This window comes from Mauremys reevesii, linkage group 6 (assembly GCF_016161935.1).
Source record: "Mauremys reevesii isolate NIE-2019 linkage group 6, ASM1616193v1, whole genome shotgun sequence".
NCBI lineage: Eukaryota > Metazoa > Chordata > Testudines > Geoemydidae > Mauremys > Mauremys reevesii.
Genome location: NC_052628.1, coordinates 53,254,179 through 53,278,559, shown reverse-complemented (window position 1 = coordinate 53,278,559; position 24,381 = coordinate 53,254,179). Strand labels below are relative to the sequence as shown.

The 24,381-nt window shown below is 38.4% G+C and overlaps 1 long non-coding RNA gene across 1 annotated transcript in view; it reads left to right on the top strand.

The window, feature by feature from the left end:
• The first annotated feature begins 18,400 nt into the window (after positions 1–18,400).
• Positions 18,401–24,381, top strand: part of LOC120407545 — a 55,206-nt gene continuing 49,225 nt past the window's right edge. Inside the window, exon 1 of the long non-coding RNA XR_005600100.1 lies at positions 18,401–18,486. This is a non-coding gene — a long non-coding RNA (uncharacterized LOC120407545). The remainder of the gene's footprint in view (positions 18,487–24,381) is intronic.

Below are 24,381 nucleotides of genomic sequence, written 5' to 3'. Positions count from 1 at the left end.
CGAATCTCTCATGATCCCACTACAACAGGCTCTGGCTTTTGGCATCAGCAGTGCCAGCTGCATTGGGAGAAGCCAAGCCTGTCATACTATCTTCTCATCAAATCTTCAATATACAGAGGCAAAAGCATAGTTAGAGCTTAATGAAGAAACAAATACAAAAGAGAAGATTAGGCCTTGTTAACACTTGCATTCATTTGCCCTTATAAAAACTGCAATATATGGGTTGCTTTACAGAACTCATTCTTTTTTTTTTTTTTAATGGAGGAAAGTTACATTGATGAGGCGTTGTTTTTGTAAATACTTTTTATTTTAGATCATGCCATTGCCACATAATTATAAACTAGTAGCTTTGTCAAAAATTCCATTTGAAACAGTTTTGTCAATAACTGTCAGAGTGCATAAATGTATACTTTAAAAATGTTGATATTAATAATATTGTACCTCATTCCATCTGAAGTGTTTAGTTACATACTTTACTAATAAAATTGTATGCTTCTGGAAAGTAAACTCATAGCACTTTGTGTTGTTATTCAAGACAATCAGTTCTTCAAGGCTAAATGTTTACATTTTGATAGCTCCAAATTACTATAGGGCCAGATTATGAGCCCCTTACTCACATTGAACAGAACCTTACTTCATGAGTAGTCCCACTGATTTCAATAGTACTACTTGTGGGATAAAATACTATTCATTGTGAGCAAGGGGCTCATAATCTATTCAATTTTACCTCAGTGAGCTAAATTTATGATGCCCTTAATCAGGGTCCAATCCTGCAATCCTTTTGCATGTGGAACTCCCACTGAAGCCCATGGGTATCCAGTGATAGGAGGGTTTGAAGAATCAGGGCCTCAGTCTTTAATCATAGAAAACTTCATTGCCTGCAACTGGAGTTTAGCCGGGATAGACATAACAGACGGAAACCTGCCTTCAAAATCAGGCTTTCAGAAAGGACTTCAGGATTTGGTCTTCTATTAATTGCATCTGAGAAAAAGGAAATATATATATAGTTTTACACTATATATAGGTTTACATTAAAGTAACCAGAAAGTTTGATGAGTATAATTCTACAATTTTTTATTGTTGTAAGCAATCATTTAATGAGCACAAAGGTTAATTGTCTGTAGATGCAACGTAAAATGTATATTGGTTAATGCTACATTTAACTGTCAAACACCGATATTGGTAGGATATATTTTAAATGCTAATACTGTAAAGAAATCAAGAGAATTTTAATTGAATAATCTGTTTAACATGTTGCAGAGTGTACATGTAAGAAAGATCCATAATAGATCTATAGCTTTAAAACCTTAGATGAATGTTCAATGAAGACAATGTTTCTAGAAGACAATGATGCAGAAGAATGTGCACATTACCTTGTTCTGAGAAACATTTGATTCTTACAGATTTTTGCACAATTTATGTGCATGTTCCCTAAGCAAAATACTTTCTTTTCTTCTATTTGCATAATGACAGGCTGTGTCTCAGCAAAATTTGTGTAAGGGACACTTAAGAATTGCTTCCAGTAAGCAACTTCTTTTTGCTATGAAAACTATTAAATAAAATAAACTGACATCTAAATATATCTATATCTATCAATCATATACATAGTTTGATGATGTAAACATATAAAAAAATAAGACTCTAAAAGCCTAAAGTGTTTTTTAGGCAAAAGCAGGCTTTGTATGTGTTTACTTTCATATACTGACTCACTGCTGCGTCCGTGACAAGAAGTGCTTATTGAAGATGAAGCAAGTGATTTGCAAAAATAAGGCCCCATGTCACAAGGACTCTAGCCCCTAAGTTTTCAATTAATGTATGTTTATGTTTACATTACCAATTTTGGGATAGCATTATTTGACATAATTATTCTTTTTATAACTTCTATAAGAAATGTTGTCTTTCTATTAAGAAAACGAGCTACATCTACTGAACCACAGAAAGTACCATCATTTCAAAAAGGTTTTTGTGATTGAAGTCCTATTGAAGTGAATCATCTTTATCTCCAAAATACTTTCACAGACCCAGAAAGACCTTGTGCAATGAAAGCATGCTTTTAGTAATTATTTAAATGACATTATTTGGTATTGCAGTTACCAGTCAATAGCCCACTGTTGTGATTACGGGACTTATATTTGTGAAACTGCTGGTTTGATGATGAAGATGTATATGACTTTTTAAAAAATATTTATTTGTTCAGTTTTCAATTAAGGGCAACAGAGTTTCGCATGATGTTTCCAAATGTCAGTATCACTGTACAATAGCATTAAAATCAGTATTGGTGCAGTTAGCAAGTACAATGAGGCCACGGTTTTTTCATTACACCAAGAAAAATATGTATCTAACATTGTTACTAATTACTTACATAAAGATATCAGCTGAATTATAGCTCATGTAATCATTTATGTATCAAAATTATACAAAGTGTGGCTGCATTAGTAAATACTTAACTCTTAAAGTCTTTGTGGTTTTAAAATAGATAAAAACTCTACCTTAAAAGTACTGTTCATCCAACACATAGTATATTAGATTCATGTTCTGAGGACATAATATGCTAAAAGCACATAGAAATAATGCTTACCGTACTGTTACAGTACAGTACTGTTATCACATATGTACATCATACATTTAGATATATGATTAATGAAGCTCTATTTAGAGAGAGGATATTAAGACACCGTAGTCATTTTTTTAAACAGGGTGTTGCTGGTAAGTGAATGGTATTGCTGCCCTCAAATTCCAGGGAGCAGATTACACAACTCATTTTGTAATGTTTACGTTTTAAGTAATTTTTTGCAGAAAATTAAATTAAATAGGCAAAGCTATCTTTCTGAAGAACTGAAAAGCCTTTTAAGTAGGTTGTAAAAATGTCTTCAAAATAAATGACAGTGAGCCACATCCTGACCTCATTGAAGTCGGTGGGAATTTTACCACTTGCTTCAGTGGGAGTAGGATCTGGCCCAATTTGTGTTAAAAATTCAGAAACTATGTTGAAAAAACAGAAGAGATATATTTCTGCATGCATCTTCAAAGAACTTGTATCTATAATAAGCTACTGTACAGTGTTTTTCATGTACCAGTACACTACTACCATAAAAATTTGATGATTTGCTACAAAAAGTCAGGCATGATATATAACAATGATCCCATATTTACAGAGCCTGAAAAAATTGGCAAAAATTAACAATTATTTATAAGGTTAATCTGTGTTTGCATGCCTCTCTTTTCAAGTAAGTAGCTAAGCAATAAAATGGCATAAAATGGTACTGCAGCCAACCATTTAATAGGGTCTTGATTAAGCCACTCTTACTCACTTGTGTAACACTTACATGAATAGTGTTCAGGGGAACTGCTTGTGTGAGTAAATGCCCCTCAGTGTAAGGGTTGCTGAATTGTACACTAAGGGCAAATCCTAGTGAAATCAATGGGAGTCTTTCCATTGGCTTCAGTGGAAGCTGGGTCAGGTGCTAAATTCTCAATTCTGCAAGGTGTTGAGCAGTTGGGCCCCAATCCAGCAAAACACTTAAGAACATACTTACATTTTTAGGCATGTGCAATGTCCTGTATATGCTAAATTAAAATTAAGCATTTGCATGATTAAGCTGAAAGTGAACTTTGAGCCCTATTATCTTGTACAACATATTAAATACTTTTAACTTGTAGTCAGAAGGAGTTTCTTGAGATGTCAGATGTTTTGTGTAATAAGTTTTTCCATTATAAATAATTATAATTTTATGATAAAAATAAAATTTCTTGAGGATAGGAACAAGGAAACTAAGGCATAGGATTGTGAGTTTGTACTCTGGGTTTTGTTCCCAGCTCTGCAACAGATTTCTGTGTGAAATTTGGTGTGTCTCAAATGCTAATTTAAACAGATGCAATTCCACAAAAAATGAATTGGAATAATATCTTACCTGCTTCACAAGGGCGTTAAAGCACTTAATCTGTTAATATCTATGTGTCACTTTGAAAGTCTCTATATAAGTGCTAAGTACTATTATTATTATGATTTAGATCTTGTGCACCTTATTCACACAAGTAATCTCATTAATTCCAGTGAGACTGTGTGAGTGAGCTGAGCTGAATTTGGCCCAGTATGGGAATGAGCATGTGAGTTGCTTAGCACCTTCTGTGAAATGCTGAGCTCCCAAAGTTCAGTACCTTGCAGGATCTGGCCCGAGGAGTGTGTCTGCTTGTGTCCATGCATGGACTGTATGTACACATATACTTTAGCAGTTTTCTATTGATGAAATTCACTCAGTTGTGGAGGCCTTCAACATAATTTAAGCTGCATGGATCTGCTGGATGGAGTGACATGCCATGCAGATGTGGGTGGAGTGGCCATAGAGTGACCAGATGTCCTGATTTTATAGGGACAGTCCTGATATATATATATTTTTTTCTTATATAGATGCCTATTACCCCCACTCCATCCCGATTTTTCACACGTGCTATCTGGTCACCCTTAAGTGGCCATGTTCTAGAACATAATGGAGGAGTGGCTCTATGCCAGCTCTGAACAGGCCAATACTGAGTTGGTTGTAGGAGAAGGAAGTGATTTCAGGTCCTGCCCATTGTGTGGAACAGTGACGGTAGATGGCAATTGTATAGCCTGTGGCTTGCTAATGCATTAGTTATGTATGAATTGCTTCCACTCAACCCTTACAGAGTTCCCAACACACAGGCATCATAGGACTGGCAAGTTCAAGAAACCTGGACAATATCTTTTGAAGAGCACAGAAATTAATGTGCAGGGGTGGGAAGATTCCTAAATCCCTGCACAAAATTCATATTTTCTGCTTTCAGAAAATATTTTGGAAATACCTGCTATTTAGTATATTCCAAAGGCAAAACAATCACTCTTTATGAACTAGGAATAAAAGTCAGCTCTGTCAGGGTTGGTTTAGCAATTTACAGAGAGGGGTATAAACACCAGAGGCAACAATATCTTTACCACTCCATTCCCCCCTTCAAATTGAACATTGGTATAGAAATCTAAATATTAACACATTCAGTCTTTAGACTGTAAGCTTTTCTGGCAGGAACTTTTTTATTGCTTTGTTTCTTTTTTGGCACAGTTTGCAGTAACTATTGTACAGTCCATGTATACTTTTTATAGTGCTATATCTATCTATATGTTATACAGTCAGTCATGTTAATTTTATTGTAATATTTTGACACTCAGCTTTCTATTAAATCATTTTTTGTAAATGTAATTTACTACGTCTCCTTTGATTTTGTTTGTCCTTTTTCTTCTCCTTAACTCTACTGTTTCTGTATATCTTGGACATCTTTTCCTTTTCTGTTTTCAATGTTGTTCTTTCTTTTCTTGTCTCCTGTGAACTCCCTTTAGTTTCCTGTTCTGTTTTCCTTTCCTTGCACTAGGTCCTCTTCTTGCTTTCTAGTGTTTTCAATCTCTTTCCCTGTCTCTCTCACACCTACTCCCTCTTATTTCAATAATCTTATTTTCTTTCCTAAACACTCTAAATCTGTTGCTCCTCATCCTACTTCTAATTTCTAAAATATTCCCTCATAGTTTCCCTCCTCTGTCCCATCGAATCTATTCATTCCCCACTCATCCATCTATCTATCCCAATCACTCACCCACAGTCACTCATAATCACCCTTTCGGATACCTCACTTCATACAATTACTGTCTATACTGTCACACATTCCCATGATCTTCCATAGTCAATATAGCCTATTTGCTCCTATCTGTTCATTCATCTGCTCACCAGGACAGGGCCGGTGCTACCATTAAGGTGAACTAGGCGGTTGCCTAGGGCACCAAGATTTGGGGGCGGCAAAAAGCAGTGCCCACAATTTTTTTTTTTACAGTGGTTCCTCCCCAAGCGTGCGGTCACTGCTCCACTTCTCCCACCTCCCAGGCTTGCAGCGCCAATCAGCTGTTTGGCGCCGCAAGCCTGGGAGGAGAATTAGAGCGGGGGCAGCATGCTTGGGGAGGATGCAGAGCAGAGATGAGCTGGGGTGGGTAGGCGCTGCATGGCTCCCCGGGGGAGGGAGCTGCCATGGGGGGGGGCACCTCAGGGCAGGGGGGAAGCTGCTGCAGGGCTGGGGAGGGCCCAAGGTGGAAGTTTCGCCTGGGGCACAAAACTTCCTTGCACCGGCCCTGCACCAGCATTCACTGACCCACTGTCATTCACCCACCCTCACTTACCTTCAGGCATACTCAGCCCTGGGGACTCAGAGGTCTGATTATTAACTGCTCTGGTGGCTGGATAGGTCACACAGGCCCAAGTTGCTGCTCTCTTGGTTGGGGGTGGAGAACACTCTCATGTCCTGCCCCAATACTAAGTGGCAGGACAGAGTAAGGAACCCAAGTGGGCCAGCCTGTGTTCTACCCTGGTCCCACGGCCCGCCGGGGATATTAGTTGGCAGCTCCTTCATGGAGCCAGGAGCATGGGTGTGTACCCTGGTGTGATTCACCTCCCTCCCCAACACCTGTCCCATCTGTGGCATGAGGAAGACCCAGGTGCACATCAACCTCACTCCTTTTATGGCACCTTCACAACCTTCTTCTTAGGATCTGGCTGCACTTTCCCCCACACCTCCTGATTTATGTAAACTCTATCTGCGGTCTCACAAAGTCTCAAGTCCTCATCAAACTCCTCCTGGAGCTGGCCAAGGTGGCCATCTATTCTACCAGGAGGAGCATGCTGTGAAGATGCTCTGTGCCTCCTCCCTTTGATCACATATTTGGGCAGAGTTGATCATTTGAGAGTTGCTTGGAATAGAGACTTGGATACACACGTATCTCTGATCCAGTGGAATACAGTTTTATCAAATGTTTAAAAAGCAACTGTAGACCTGGGACTATGGCTTTTTCACCAAAAGACACGTTTTCGAATATATTTGTGCCCACACGGTAATGGTAATGGACCCCCATAAATGCTGATCGCTATTAGAATTGTAACTCCATTGTTGCTACATTAGCTCATATGTTTTGGGAGTGCCCCTGTATCAAGAATTCCTGGTATGAGGTGGGTCAAAGGACCACTTAGATGTTGGATGCTAAATTGGAGCCATCCCCCTTAAATTTCATTCTTAGATGTATTCCTAATACCTGGAGATTACCCCTTAACAAGGCCGCATGGTTCCAACAGGCAGAATTGGTTTCTAAAAAATTAATCCTACAAAAATGGAAAAGTTGATCCCCAGGAAATATTGATGCCTGACTCAGTGACATGGCTGACCTTGAAGCTAACAAATGACTGGCATTGTGCAGAAAGGGAATGCCCGGAAACTTCAAAGCAATTTGAGCTGACTTTTTAGAGGGATATGATTAACATAGACCCTGAAGTTAGATATGTTGCTTTCCCTCCTCTCCCTTTATCCTAACTCTCTTTATTTACTTTGTGCATTATGATGGATCTTGTATTTTGGTTTATATATTATATTTGGAAAAATTAATTTTAAAAATTATAAATACATAAAAAGTGAGCGTAATTAACCATTGGAACAATTTACCAAAGTTTATGGTGGATTCTCCATCACTGACCATTTTTAAATCCAAGATTGGATGTTTTTCTATAAAACAGTGGTTTTTAACCTGTGGTCCGCAGACCCCTGGGGGGGCTGCAGACTGTCTAAGATTTCCAAATGGGTCAGAACCTCCATTTGAAAATTTTTAGGGGTCTGCAAATGAAAAAGGTTGAAAAGCACTGTTCTAAAAGATATGCTGTAGGAATTATTTTGGGGAAGATCTAGGTACTGTGTTATAAAGGAGGTGAGACTAGATGTCCACAATGGTTCCTTCTGGCCAAATTCTGCCCTGATAGGCACCCTGCACCCAGAGAGTCAAATTTTGTGGAGGTCCTGTACAAGGCTCTCTATGCTGCAGAAGTCACACTGAACTCTTGAATAGTCCATAAAGCAAGGCCTGTGAGCTCCATACATGCAAAGAGGTTCTCTTCAAACTGCTTTTCATGTAAATGTGTATGGAGGGGTTATTCTGTCCATGATTATGTGGAACTAGTGGCCAGGATGCCTAGCACATGCAGGAGTGGTGGGAAAGCAGCTCATAATCTGAAATAGCAGCTCTGAGGGACTGGTATATTCCATCCTCACCAACCTCCATTCAGTTTCCAGTACAAAGCCTATCTATCTGGGCTTTCTGCTAAGGGAGGGATGAATTTCATCCTCAGCTACACGTGTGCAATCGTATACTTTAGGGAAGAATTTGGTCTACTAAGTGTTCGTAATAACAGTGAAATATTTTGCATCTCTATATGTTTTTTCTAGGTAAATGTGTCATACAAGTGCATGAAAAATGCTTCTTTACTATTTTATGAAGCTGGTGTATTTTCAGACATGACCACATACATTTATGTTAAATCAAATCTGCTGACTGTATGTAGGCTATGAATACTCTAGCTGTGGGGGCTGTGGTGACCTGTTAACCTGAATTTCATTTCTAAATCTTTATGTATTTAAAATTTAATTTAGTTAGCCATGTGTATTTTGGCAATTAATTCTTATTTTATTTATTCATTTATCTATGTATTTTTGTAAGCTTCTATCCAGTATAAAAATAAGCGACACATTTTAATGGAGATTATCACTGTTGTGTGTAAGTTCCTCAAGTGAAAATGTATTACTCAGAAAATTCTCTAATGTAAGGAGACTACTAATGTATGTAAGTCTTTGCAGGTTTGGGCCTTAAGAATGTAATGTGACTACATACACGGGTAGAGTTATTGATGTAAGTACCTGTTTGCAGGACTGGGCACAGATACACTACAGCAATTTGCAGACATGTTGCTTCAGGATTAATACAGGTATTTTCAAAAAAGCCATTTTTCTCACTGGTATTCATTAAATTTATGTCATAACTATCTATGTTTCAAATGCCAATATAAATATTTAGAATCATAGAATATCAGGGTTGGAAGGGACCTGAGGAGGTCATCTAGTCCAACCCCCTGCTCAAAGCAGGACCAATTCCCAACTAAATCATCCCAGCCAGGGATTTGTCAAGCCTGACCTTAAAAACCTTTAAGGAAGGAGATTCCACCACCTCCCTAGGTAACCCATTCCAGTGCTTCACCACCCTCCTAGTGAAAACGTTTTTCCTAATATCCAACCTAAACCTCCCCCACTGCAACTTGAGACCATTACTCCTTGTTCTGTCATCAGGTACCACTAAGAACAGTCTAGATCCATCATCTGTGGAACCTCCTTTCAGGTAGTTGAAAGCAGCTATCAAATCCCCCCTCATTCTTCTCTTCTGCAGACTAAACAATCCCACTTCCCTCAGCCTCTCCTCATAAGTCATGTGCTCCAGCCCCCTAATCATTTTTGTTGCCCTCCGCTGGACTCTTTCCAATTTTTCCACATCCTTCTTTTAATGTGGGGCCCAAAACTGGACACAGTACTCCAGATGAGGCCTCACCAATGTCGAATAGAGGGGAATGATCACATCCCTCAATCTGCTGGCAATGCCCCTACTTATACAGCCCAAAATGCCGTTAGCCTTCTTGGCAACAAGGGCACACTGTTGACTCATATTCAGCTTCTCGTCCACTGTAACCCCTAGGTCCTTTTCTGCAGAACTGCTTCCTAGCCATTCGGTCCCTAGTCTGTAACAGTGAATGGGATTCTTCTGTCCTAAGTGCAGGACTCTGCACTTGTCCTTGTTGAACCTCATCAGATTTATTTTGGCCCAATCCTCTAATTTGTCTAGGTCCCTCTGTATCCTATCCCTACCCTCCAGCATATCTACCACTCCTCCCAGTTAGTGTCATCTGCAAACTTGCTAAGGGTGCAGTCCACACCATCCTCCAGATCATTAATGAAGATATTGAACAAAACTGGTCCCAGGACCGACCCATGGGGCACGCCACTTGAAACTGGCTGCCAACTAGACATGGAGCCATTGATCACTAACCTTTGAGCCTGACGATCTAGCCAGCTTTCTATCCACCTTATAGTCCATTCATCCAGCCCATACTTCTTTAACTTGCTGGCAAGAATACTGTGGGAGACCGTATCAAAAGCTTTGCTAAAGTCAAGGAATAACACATCCATTGCTTTCCCCTCATCCACAGACCCAGTTATCTCTTCATAGAAGGCAATTAGGTTAGTCAGGCATGCTTGCCCTTGGTGAATCCATGCTGACTGTTCCTGATCACTTTCCTCTCCTCAAAGTGCTTCAGAATTGATTCCTTGAGGACCTGCTCCATGATTTTTCCAGGGACTGAGGTGAGGCTGACTGGCCTGTAGTTCCCCGGATCCTCCTCCTTCCCTTTTTAAAAGATGGGCACTACATTCGCCTTTTTCCAGTCATCCAGGACCTCCCCATTTGCCATGAGTTTTCAAAGATAATGGCTCTGCAATCACATCCGCCAACTCCTTTAGCACCCTCGGATGCAGCGCATCTGGCCCCATGGACTTGTGCTCATCCAGTTTTTCTAAATAGTCCCGAACCACTTCTTTCTCCAGAGAGGGCTGGTCACCTCCTCCCCATATTGTGCTGCCCACAGCAGTCTGGGAGCTGACCTTGTTTGTGAAGACAGAGGCAAAAAAATCATTGAGTACATTAGCTTTTTCCACATCGTCTGTCACTAGGTTTCCTCCCTCATTTAGTAAGGGGCCCACACTTTCCTTGACTTTCTTCTTGTTGCTAACTACCTGAAGAAACCCTTCTTGTTACTCTTAAAATCTCTTGCTAGCTGCAACTCCAAGTGTGATTTGGCCTTCCTGATTTCACTCCTGCATGCCTGAGCAATATTTTTATACTCCTCCCTGGTCATTTGTCCAATCTTCTACTTCTTGTAAGCTTCTATTTTGTGTTTAAGATCAGCAAGGATTTCACTGTGAAGCCAAGCTGGTCACCTGCCATATTTACTATTCTTTCTACATATCGGGATGGTTTTTTCCTGCAACCTCAATAAGGATTCTTTAAAATGAAAGTGTCAAGTGAAATTCCAGAGCAGATTGCATCTGATGACTCAGAATCAGGAGAAGAGATTCTCCCATGACATTCTCCTCTGAGCCATTCAAACCTGCTTCACTCAGCACTGTCTCATTATTGAATTATGTTATTTACAACAGTTTTAGCATCCTAAATTAAAAAAAAATTAGATATTATATTTTTGGAGTAAATCTAATTCACATGAATTTCGGAGATTCAGAATAAAAGGAGGTGGGGCCAAAATTGCAAACACTTAAGCGTGTGAAAGCACGATTGACTTCAGTGGGACTACTCATGTGAGTAAACTTACTCCTGTTCTTAAGTATTTGCATATTGCATCTTAATAATGTCATCTCTCCAATACAAAAAAAAATCCTAGCCCCCTCAAAAAAGGATAAAAATTATGAAAAGCTGATAAATGATGTCATCCGTCACAGAGATCCTGCTAAAATACCAATTTATGTTAATTTGCAAATTGTTAATGAGCAGACATATGAGTATGTTATAAAACAAACACTTGTACACTCATGCTAATTAAGTGCTCTTCTTTTAGGGCTAGATAGTGCTTATACAACCAGCTCTCTGTAAGTGGTTGGGTGTTGCTGATTTCTCCCCCCTCCACCCTGAAAGACCTTAGGGAAGACACTATGTCTTCCCTTGCTTCCATCCTGTGTGTAGTAATCTCCATCTGATCTCTACCAATAGCAGATTTTCCCCTGCCAAAGCTCAATTGTGAGTTGGGGGCATAAAGACAAGACTGCCCATTCTCCAGACCTTTCTGCCCATTCCATGTCCAACATGCAAATATTAAATATATTGGACCAGATAGTCCATTCACAAACAAACAAACAACCTTGGGAGGGGAAAACTGAGTAGAAATGCCATAAGGTTCTTCTCATAGTTTCATATGAATTATCCATTCTAAGAGGAGGAGTCTGTGGCCTAGTGGACTAGGGATGGGATGAGACTTTTAAACTCAGCCAATCCCAGAGAGAACTGTGAAGGCAGAGGGCAAATGCACGAATACAGGAAGTTTCAGATTGACTGAAGACTCTCTGCATGAATGGCAGTATGACTTCTTTAGGAACCATGCTGTCATTGGCAAAACCTCAATTGGATGTGCACTACTCCACTTGGAAAAAAGATGCAGAAGCAATGGAAGAGTGTTAATGCAGATAGAAGGAAATTTCCGAGCAAAAATCTGCCGAAACCACCAGAGGAAGCATGCCTTTGACAGTAATCTGCTCATTAGCTTTGAACCATTCCTTCTTCCATTTTGTGGAGCCTGTTGATATAGATTTGCTGCAGAGAGGTTCCTCCTGTACTGCTCTCTCCTTTATATGCCTCCCCTGCCCCTGGTTTTGCTTCTCCCTACTAAAAGGGAGAGGAGCATCAGGTTGATTTCTGTTACTTTATGCCCTTAGAGATTTTTGATCATTGTTACATCTTATATTTTGGTCTTATTGTGACTAAGATGTTTTGTCCTCTTGATCTCTCTGAAGTTTACAGTTATGTTTGCCAAAGCAAAACTTCTAGCTAATGTGTGTTATAAATAGTGCTGGTTGAAAAACAGAAAACTTCTTTTCAAAAAACTTTTCATTCCTATTTTTGTTCAAAATTTCATTTTAATTTCTATTTTCTAACTAGCTCTAGCTATAAGTAAGTATTCATAATAAAAAATAACAAAGTCCCTTAAAAATTCCTCTAATGTACTTGGAGTCCAGCCTTGCAGTTTTTATGTGGTGAAGATGCTCATTAAAGTTTTCAAGTTAAAAGGAGTTTTGCTGAAATAGGATGGTAGGATCAAATCCTTGAGCTAAGGATAGCTACTTATAACAACGTTTAATCATATAATGCTTATAATTGAAGCAGATCATATTACTGTACATGAATAAACAAATATTATTTTATGAACACCAACAGCAAGAGAACTACATCTGCAATATTTTGGCTAATATTTCTCCGTATTAAAAATAGTTATATACAAATTGTTTATTTGGGATTGTATCCATCTCTTCCAACCCTTGTATATCACTTAGATTATAAACTGTTTGGGGAAGAGATGTTAACTGTGTATTTATAAAGCTTGATGGGACCCCACTCCTGAATAAGTGGTTGGGTGCTATTATAATATAAATATGAAGTAATAAAAAATAAAAGTGAAAAACATACTTTCATGTTTCATTTCAACGTATAGCAAAGAGCTTTATTTTACTGGCAACTCAATTGTTAAGGAAATACCAGTTCTAAATTAAAACAAAATTGTGTGGCCTTTAAAAATTTGTATGGCGACTTGCTATTATTGACCATAATTTCAGAACTTTGGTGATATATAAACCTTTCAACGTATATTCCAAACTGTTTAAGTTACAGTACCTGATAGAAAACTGCATACGGTTTGAAATTGATTCACACCATTCTATGCATATAAGCATATGGATAAAAGACCTTCAGTTAGCAGCCAGAAGGCTCACGTGTTGTTGTTCTTTAATATTTTTAAATTCTGGCACTTGAAGTACACAGTCTATGTAATCTGTTACATAGTATTATTCACTTAACATAAATTCTATTTTTCTTAATGCACCACCATGTAATATTAGTAGTTAACATTATGCAAAATTGCTTTGTCACAGTCATGTGAGGTCAGAAATAAAGATTCCACACTCTGTTTCCTGGTGTAAATCCAAGGTTTCAGTTCTTATATATTTATTCAATAAGCCTGTAATATTATGAGAGCTGATAAAATATTTTTCATTGGAACATTTTTCAACAAAATTTTTCAGTAAAAGATTCATTTTGGTTGAAACTAATTTTTTTAAAAATAAAATTCAAAACAGAGCTTTTTTTTGTAAAAATGTTAATGTTTCAATACACATTTCAGTTTTCAGTTTAAAAAACAAAACAAAAAACCCAACCTCCCCTCCCCCAAAGATTTTTACCAATAACCAAAAACTTTTACCAGACATGGTTTCCTAAAACAGAAGACGTTTCAGTTTTTGGTTCTTCATTGAAAAACAAAACAAAAAAATAATGAGAAATGTTTGAAAAATATGTAAAATAGTTAAATTTTCCTCAAAAAATAGTTGGCATCTTTTGAACCATTTCAAAATATTAATCTCTCTCTTTCTTTCTCTAACCAGTGGTGCTGGAACAATTTGTATAGTGGGGGTGCTGAGAGGCGTTGAACCAAACTGTAAATGCTGTATATTATGGAAACCACTTCAAGTCCAGGGGTGCGGCACACCCCCAGCACCTCTTGTTCCAGCACCCCGTCTCTAACTGCTAACACTTCCTGTTCTTTAATTGGAAGTAATTTTTGCCTAGTGGACCCTTTTTTCCCCTTTTTTTCTCTGGTTCCAACAGTTCCATGGCCCAATGGGACTTGAGTTTTTCTCTATAACATTGGGATTTGGTCCCAATTAAAATTCCCCAACTAACGCTTTGTCTGTGGAAGATCTGAGCCCCTACAAGGGAGGATCATGATCTGTGATGAATGTCAAACTACATTCCTTGACCCACTCCTCCCCACCCACATAACCTGGCCTCACTTACTCACAGCCCTATGCAAAAGGTTGGGATTGGGCTCCAGCCATGATACGCCACTATTACTACAATGGAGTAAACAAATACAGCTGGCCCACTTGGTTTACTTTAAATTGCAAACACACAACTATGCTGCTTGTCTGGCCAGCTGGCTTGGCTGAATCTACTGGCTGCTCAAGAAAAAAAATGCATGTGGCAATCTGCAGCCAGGAAAAATTCTTTTCTGACATCAAGTTGGCATCCAGCTAAGATTCAGAACAAACCAGGGATCCCAGCTACATTAAACCTACTCCCCCCCCCCCATGAGTTAAATTTAATGTTGCCATGTCATTCATGTAAACATAACCAAATGAGGAGAGTGGTGAGGATCAGGAACAGAATGCTCCCTTTCCTTTTGCCCCTGAAGGAAAGTGAGGACAAGAGCAAGTGAGAAGCCAGTGGGATTCAAACCCATCATCTTCCCTGGGAGAAAAAAGCCTTCCAAGCTCATTTCTTCCCCTTCTTACATGTAAAAGAGAAGATTGGGGGTTGGGAATCAGCCCAATTCCCTCCCCTAACAGCCATACCAAAGCCCTTTCCACATGTGGGGGGAGGGTAGGCATTCACTGAAATTCCCGTTGTACCCAAATTTCAACATACAGCATTTCAGCCCTCTCCTATGTACACCTGGTTGAAAGTCTGCTACCAATCAATGTTCCTTCTTTCTTGATTTGTCACCGCCTGTGACAGTGTATATGTTTTGTATGATCAGTCTCCTTGGGTTGTCGTAACCTTGCTCAACTCGAGCATTAGCAAAGGGATTCCATTACTTGCAGGTATTAATAGTGCTTTGCCACAAAAAGGCTTTGTAGTGCTCTGCTGCACATTGAGCCTATCTTAATAACAACATACATTAATGCTGAAGGCATATTTAAACTACAAACGTAACCTTTAGGAGAATTTTTGTGTTTTTCATTAAAGAAATACTGCATCCCAAATACTAATTAATCTTCCCTACTGTATTTTAAATAATCACATGTTATTTACAGCAATAAAAAGTACATGGTATGTAAAGCAACATTCAAATCAAGAAAAACATTGCTTCATAACAGAGCAGCTTGTGCCTTCTTTGGCAGCATATGCATATATGAAGTATTTGATCAGTGGTGACTGGCTTTGTTTTGCTCTGTGCTTTATGCTTTGTAAATGCCAATGTAAGCCTGATTAGAATGCTGAACATATCGTTAGCACCATCACTAATAAGTGAACGTTCCCTGATGCTTATTAGCAGGGTCCAGCAATGTGATGAAATTGTCAGCTAAATGCTTGGATTCTGAACAGAGGAAATGACAAGTAATGCTGAAGGTCCAGCTGCAGTGAATATCTCCACTGTAGCTGAAATCACTGGAATGGTGAAACCAGTTTAGGTTCAAGGTCGCTGCTGACATTCAGCTGTCATGGCTTTATTGTCTGCATGCCTTCTCTCCATTGACACATTCAAGGGTACTTTATAGCAACCACAAAGAACCAGTCAATTGATACCATTACACTTCATGCACACACAAACCACAAGCTTGTTCAGGACTGTTGATACAGTCTAACATTTATTCATTAATGGAGCCATTGAAATTTCAACTTGCCCAACCCCACTTCTAACAACGTACGCTTACTTGTTTAGTCCAAACATTTAGCTATGTCTTTTTCAAGTTTCGCATAGCACTCTCTAATTGAGGTAACATTATCTGCATTTTAATGCTAGGCCATTTGTGTTCCAAGAAAGATTACCTGAAGAATCCTGCCATTTAGGACACCACTTTAAATACAGGCAGTCGTAGACGGGAAAAAATACACAGGAATATAAGGAACAGGGAGATATTTATTTGTTCTGAGAGTGCCATGGAAATCCAGTTGCTCAGAAATGAAATAAGAGTCTATAGTGAAAAAGGGAAAAACATAAGTTTGGATCAGGGAAGAGACAGTGATTAGATCCATTGTTCAGGACTCTTTGAGCTTCAATAGTCCTACAGAAAAACTCACTAATGAATCTATTGAAGCTTGCCAGAACTTTGTGTGGAAGACAACTTAAGTTATGGTGCTTATCTAAGGCCTCATAGTAAAGCATGTGGTTACAGAAACAGCACATATGTGTCTTTATTAACTACTTGCCTAGAAAAGCCAACAAATGTTTAAAGAATGTTTATTCCACAAATATATTGCACTTCTAAATGCTGTTCTTTTATTTAAAATGTAAATGTTTTGAGAAATAATCAAATTAAACTGGTATATGGTGGAGTAAAAACGAAGTAAATACATGATAAATTCAACAATTCAACCTACTGGTAGGTATTAAAAGGGAAACATTCAGAAACTCCTGAGTGCCTTCTATTGACATTTGCAGAAACAGAGCTTTACTGAGTGGAAATTTTGGCTTATTTTCTTTAACTTCTTTTAAATATATTAAATATAGTTTATTTAAAAAGTTTGGCTTGACAGTTGATCAAAGCCTTGAATTGTATGTAGAACACTTAGCTTTGCATACACCACTCAGTTTCTCCATTTGAAAAAATAAAATTTGTACATTTTAAAAAAATCCCTTAATGTTTTTGCATGCTTTTATTGCTTATGAAACATACTGGCTTGACAGCTCTGGAGAATGACATCCTTTATTTATTTACAGAACAAGTGTAACAAGGCAGAAGCAAAACAAACTTCCCTCACATTGCACTGCCACTGGGCCTCAACTCTGATCTGCAGAGACCACCTTGAGAGGTTACAGAGTTGCTGTGACAGCGACAAGGATACCATTGTCGTGGTGGGTTTTGTGATAGGGACACCTGTCCACTAGGAACCAGGCTGAGACCACCAAACTAATTTCACAGAAACCACTGAATAGACATCAGATAGTAACTACCTCAACTCACATAGTCCCAGATTCACAAAGGTATTTAGGCTCATAAATTCCACTGATTTCAGTGAATTCCATTAAATCAATGGAGGTTAGGAGCCAAAGTATCTTTGTGGATCTAGGCCATGCTGGTTATTTCAACTAGCCATTTTACGGAAAGTCTACACAGGAAATGAAGGTGTGAATGCAGTGTTGTGAATGCTTGAAGATGGTGCCACCACATCTTCTATTGTTACCACTGTTAGCTAGGTTAAAGTGAGCGTGGGTGTACTTACCTGCTCTACAATCACTTCCTCATTTTCTGTGTAGATGAACCCATGTTCATTACACTACTCATAGCGTAGTTTGAATTTTTTTTAATATATATTTAAATTTGTGTAGATGGATTCATGTTTATTCAAATAGTTACCCGGGGCTTCCACCAGCCCCCCCTTCATTTTCCATCCAGGTTCCCAAGCCAACCCATGGCTTGAACCTTGCCATCCACCCCCCGTCGTAGGAGGGTTAAAGTGGGCAATAAGAACTGGGGTTGGCTCCCTGCCATACCAATTATAGGAGTCCCTAACCTCCTCCCCCATTCTGTTCCTTTTCCAGCACCTCCTTTTAAGTCCTTTACCAGGCCATTTATCTGGTCACTGGCTGCCTTCCCTATGGAGTACCTGCACTGGACATTTGCCCCACACTTACCAAATAAGTTGTGACATAGCCTACTCCCCCCTGACACCTGGAAGGTGAAAAAAAAAAAACTCCACCAAAGGTAATCTGGTGGGTGAGGAAATTCCTTCCCAGCCCCCGAAAAAAGGAGCACAGCACAATTAGCAGCACACCCCAACCACCAACAAAACCTCTGGGAGGAGGGAGGGGGAGGAGGGAGCTGCCTGCTGTGTGGAAAAAGTGTGGAAAAAAGTGCTCCCTCACTTTCACTTTTTCCCTTCGACCTCCACCTACCCAGGGGTGAGTCAGCGCTACAAAGCTGACCACCACTCGCCTTTTGCAGCAGTTTCTGACCTCCTTCTCCCCCTCCCTCACCATAAAGCATTTCTGCCTTCCTTCAGCAAGCCCAGCCAATGTTCCCTCCACTGCAGTTGTGGTGTGGTCATTGTCTCTCTCAGACCTCTCTCCTGTGCAGGTTATCAATAATAAAAATGTTCTTTTTTTTTTTGCATAGTTTTTTTTTGCCCCTTGCAAGTCTGAAGGCAGCACTGTAAATAGGCTTAGCAGAATTAATTTTTTTTTTTAGATTTTTGACTGACCGCATTGATTATTTTAAAGCATTTTTTCCCCAATTTTTATCTATTTATATGTTCACATTTGTGGAAAATTATGGGGTTGGGCAGAGGGCAGACAATAATTATTTAATGACAGTAGATGCTGAGACCCAAAAAGTTAAAGCTGTTATAACACAAATTGTCAACATCACATGTCAAAGTATGCAAAGTAAATATCCTTAAATCAAACTCTAATAAGTTCTCAAGCAACATTTTTCTTACTTTGCCTATCAGTACATTTCAATTATTATCAATGGAAATATTTTTTCATTGGTTTGTGTGTGTATGGTGAAATCAACATTTACTGATAAAAATCTAATCCTTCCAAACCTTTAAGAGTCAGAATAGCTGTGTTGTTTTGTCATACTGACCTAAATTATACCATAACCAAGCATTCAAACTCCCTCTTCTTTTCTGACTAAGAGGTCCATATATACTTTAAATGGATTACTGATTATTTTTCTTTCTACTGTGGCCTACTAATTACACCAAGTCTTACTCAGATATTGTTGGAGGAAGGTTAATTAACAGTGGTAAAAACCAACCTTCTGAAACTCAAACTGCAATTAGACCAGATTGTAACAGAATTTCAGTTGTAATAATAGCATTTTGTGTTGATCAAACCTAGACATTTTAATTACATTATCTGGTTCTTTAGAAAAATAGAAATCATTTTTTTAAAGAGATAAAAGACTCACTGGTGTAATTTTCTTTTACCTCTCAATAACCCACCGCCAAACCAAGCAATTTGCAAGGCAGACCTCCAGATGATATTTCTCTCTTCCAGATTACCCTCCCGCCCCCCAGGAAAAAAATAGTGGGGGTAAGGAGGGGAAGAGGGAGAATGACTATCGTTATATAAACTATTTTATGGAAGGATTGTTGAAATAATCTTTGAGTTAGTTTTTAATTCAAAAGGAGACTTATTTGATAGGTTTACCCTGTAATTAGCAAGAGTGGTAATCAAGGCAACTGATTTATTTTACTGAGAGATCTAAGAGACTGAATACATCAGTCACAGGACAGATTCAAAGTAGTTCACAACTTGCTTTGTTATAGGAATACTAGTAGTGACTGGTAGCAAAAAAGAAAGCTAGCACTGTATTAGTATCTAAAGTAATGTAAAAATGAAATAATATTTATCCTATGGGAATAATATCTGCCTGGTACTATTGAATACATTGGGCCAGAATATAGCTAGTATAAATACTATAGACTATTTTGTTCTATTGCTACTATATAAAACTGGTTTATGCTATCTTAAATAGTTTGAAAATTATTTTTTTATATTTAAATTTAGCCAATTTTAAGTTAAAAGTGGAGTTTGTATAAATCTTTTATAACAGATAACTATGCTGACAATGTTAGTGTTTTAGGGTTGTTTGTTGTTTAGCTTGTTGGTGATGCTTAGCAAAGGAGACACTTCCTTTCAGATTCTGTTCTAAAAACCTCAGGGCTCTCTTTTAGGCGGTTCAGCCTAATGGAATTAAGCCTGACATGTTTCAACTCTATTTCTTTATAAAATAAACATAAAACAATGGTTTAGATTTCTAATAAAACTCTTGAACCATGTGAGACTCAAACTTTCCCTGTCCTTTACACATCTGTAAATAAAGACCATAAAAGAGGAGTACAACAGGATAAATCAACATGAATCTGAAATCCACTGCAGCATATTAAATGGCGCAGTCTCACTGAAAGAGAGGGTGACCCCACGGCTTCTTGCAGTTTGAAGCTAATTGTTTTTGTCAGGATGGGAACGTCTGGAAGTCCACTGCAGTGTCCCACCAGCAAGGCTTCAGTAACTGAGCTGGCCTGCAGAGAATGAGCCCACTTTGTAGCGACACAGCGGGCTCAGACACCACCTATTCTGCCCTCCAAACTGTCATGCATAACAACTTTATTGTGCTAAATTGAACTTGAAAGCAACCAAAGGCTATGAGAAGGAGAGGCTATGAGAAAAGCGTGCTGTCAGCGCTGGCAAAGTCTGACCTGGAAAGTAGGCTCAGAGACAGGAGAATAAAAGACCAGGGCCCATGAACACAGCATATTGTTTCATTTTAAAGTATGATTCCCATACCAGAGAAAGTACCAAATGTGATGTAAATTTATTTAAATAGATTCCACCACTTAAAAGTTTGCCAGCCGCTCATATCCAACTTTCCCAGCTCTCTGATTCGTTACTTACAGTGGGAATATAATGACATATAGTCATCATTGTAACAGCTTCTTTGCAGGGACACAATGATGATTAATAGCTAGCAGCAAATTTTCACATGGGCTCTGAAGCACTATAGCATTAAGCAGCCAAACACTCCCAAATCCCCCTTTTCTGTTCCACTGAAAAGTCCTCTCCTTGTACCTTGCAGATATGAACAAAGCCTATCTTAATTCCAATCAGCTTTTCCTTATTCAAAGAGACCTTCTCTTTTTCATAATTGATTCATGTGCATTTTTTAGTCTTTCACTGAGACTGAGCCATTTTTTTCCTTTTCTCCTTTTTTTTTTTCCTGGGGAGACTCATCTAAGCAATGATTTGTTTGGGTTTTTTTTTTCTTCTAAAATATCTGTTAAATAGATTTCTCAATTAGTTGAATTTTTAGAGAGAAAATAAACTCTTAACTTTCTATGTCTTTTGCAATTATCAACCAGTAGCATGGATGTATGTGCTCACAGAAAGACAGAAAAAAACTCTGGCAAAGATAAGTCAAAGACTAGAGAGCAACAACAATAAGCTGGTTCTATTTATTGTATCAGCTCTCTCATTCCCATGAGAGACTTACAGCTGAAACTGTAGACTAGATCCATTTTTCTTGACAGAATTATTTTTATAGGCAGCCTGTATTAAAACTTCCTACATTTATTATTTTTTAAAACTATTCATGAATGTTTCAGAATCATTGGCTTTTCCACAAATATTCAGTTCACATGTAACAGGCAAAAATATATACACTTAAAGGGTTGCTTCCGCTCTCACCTTCATCAGTTTGCTACAGGTATAACTCCATTCAATTCAATAGAGTTATTTCTGATTTACACCAGGGTGAGATCAAAATCAGAGCCTCAGGATTCAATTTTGATTTGTATTTGGAAAAACAACAACTTCAAAACAAAGGTGTAAATTATATAGTGTTTAAATGATACATTTGCATTGGTTTTCTTCTTAGGCACTACTGTCTACGGCATTATCTCTTTCCAATCTAGGATGATATTCCCTAGCTATTTCTTTATTGCAGATAATGAAGATAAGAATAGTTTCTGAAATTAGCATGATATCAAGGAATACGCAATCTCTGCTGAAGTCATAGCTTCCAAACATACATGTGTGACAATGAAACAAACTCTATAATATTCTCAATCATTATTTCTCATATCCTACTGGTAACTTCTTCAGTCAAACATTACATATAAGTTCATTGAGGCTATTTGCTAATACTGACTGAAATTTTTCATCCAAACATTTTTTTTCAAATAAAAATGTCTTTTTGACCAAAATTGTCATGGACAATTTTCATTTTGGTCAAAAAATTTCAGTTAAAAGATACGGTGATTCATTTTCAACCCTAAAACTTTTTACTTAACAATAAACATTTGGGGGGGTTTGTTCCAGTTTTTCATCAAAAGTCAAAAAAAAAATTGAAGGATTTCCCACCCCCTCCCAGCATTTCCCAGGAAAAATAAAGCATTTTTTAACCAACCCTACTCTCAACTTCAACATGCTTTGCAACATTTTGCAGTTAGGTTTGTAGTATTTAATTTTACACTGATCTAAAACCACTGATTTCAGAAGAGCTATTCCTAATTAACCCTTATGTATCCAAAATTAGAATCAGGTCCACAGAATTTTTGTCAGGTGGTATAATCTTGGTGTGGAAAAGTCTTATTACAAAGCCGGCTTTTTGGCTGCAGAATGCCTCGTGAAAAACTGGAGTGTGACATGCCTTTCACTTCATTGAACGGTATGCTATGTGCCAGAAAATATTATAATGCCCTCTCATGTTTTCCACAAGCAATTTCTGTTCTGTGTGTTTCTCATTTTGGTGTTCTGAAACAATTAAATACAATTAAGGTGGTTTTTTTTAAAAAATATAGATTAGTAACCTGTATTGAATAATGCTTGCATTAGTTATTAAACAGAGAATGTCACCCATAGTATATCTGGTAGAGGTGGAAACCTAAAATTGCATATAGTTTAGTTTATTGGTTTATGGATCCAAAGTTTCTCAGATAGAGTCACAATCTAAATGATGTCCCTTAGTGCTGAATTTAGCATTTGGAATCTTATGTAGTCAAAAAACTCTCTATTGACTATACATCTGAGAAGGCTTATGTGTGTTGTTTATTTCAGCAAACACTTAGAAATGTATTCTTGATACTGGTAGACAGCAGTAACTAGCATGAGGGGCCAAAGCCTTCCACGTACCCTTTCCAGGATATGTCAGCACAAGCACATTCAACATGTTTGGGCATCCTAATGTACCTTTAGAGGACAGCAGAATCCCAGCACAGTTGGGGTTTTGAGCAGAATCTGCTATTAGTTCTGTCAATGCATACTTCATTCCACTTTTTGGTGCTATGTATGTTTGGGTAGGACATCAGAGTTGAGCCCTTTGAATTTGAAAGCAAAGATGTGAATATAATCTGAAACCCCTTTCACCAATAGTCTTGTGTGATTTCTGGTGTTTGAACATATTACATCATTTACTGTAAAAACAGTAGATAATTCTGAACCAAAAGCATGATCCAACATTCTTGATCTTTGGGAAAGTCTATATCAGGATCTAGACCTGAACTCTGCAGCTCAGGCCTATTTGTCTAGTCTATATTATCCTATTTCTTGTGATATATTGTATGCGCATTATCTGTAGACGTGATTCTGCAATCCTTTCTCACTTTGAGGAACATTTGTTCACATATGTAGTTCCAGTGACAACTTAATAGAGAGATTTTGTCATGGACCACCTCCCTTCACAACCTCCCAAGCACAATTCCAGTGATGATTACACAACTTCCCTGTGACAACTGCAGCAATTGTATACATGGAAAGTAACATTAGGAAAGCATTAAGGTATTTTTGACTGCCTTTAGTAGAATAGCAACCTAATTCTGCCACCCCTACTCACCCTGAGTGGTTCTTTACTCCGAGATTTCAAAGGGGTTGCTCATGAAGTAAGGTACTACTTAGCATGAGTGAGTGTGGCAGAATCTAGCCTCAAATATTGTGTTCATTTTGAAAAAAAAATGGATTGCACCATCACCTTTTGCTGTTCATTTCATTCATGCACTCCCCTCAAACCTCGCGTGCCTGCTGTTCCACTACTTCCTATCTTTCTGTATAAGTGTCTCTACTACCTTGTCTTCTCTCCCTACACATGCTTCTCTGCTGTTTGGTACATTTCTTATCTTCTCACTTGTATGTTCTTCCCTGGCACCTTGTTTCCTTCTCCTCCACTCTCTGCACAATGCTGCCTGGATGCCAGGTTCCTTTCTTTCATGCTTTTTGGGACTTTTCTCTCTTACTGGTGGGTTCCAGACCTTTGATGGCTGATGGCTCTGATCCTGCTGCTTGCTTTGGTTCTTGAGAGGGGCTCCCAATACATCTTTATGTAGCTGTGGTTCTGATGGAGGAAGATAGGCTGGCTCCTCCTTTCTATTTCCAGCAATTTTTACCATCCTTGTAAAGGACATGATATGGTGCAGCTGTGGCATACTCTTTGTGCATCAGGGAGCTCTGACCTAGAGCTCCTGCTTTGGGG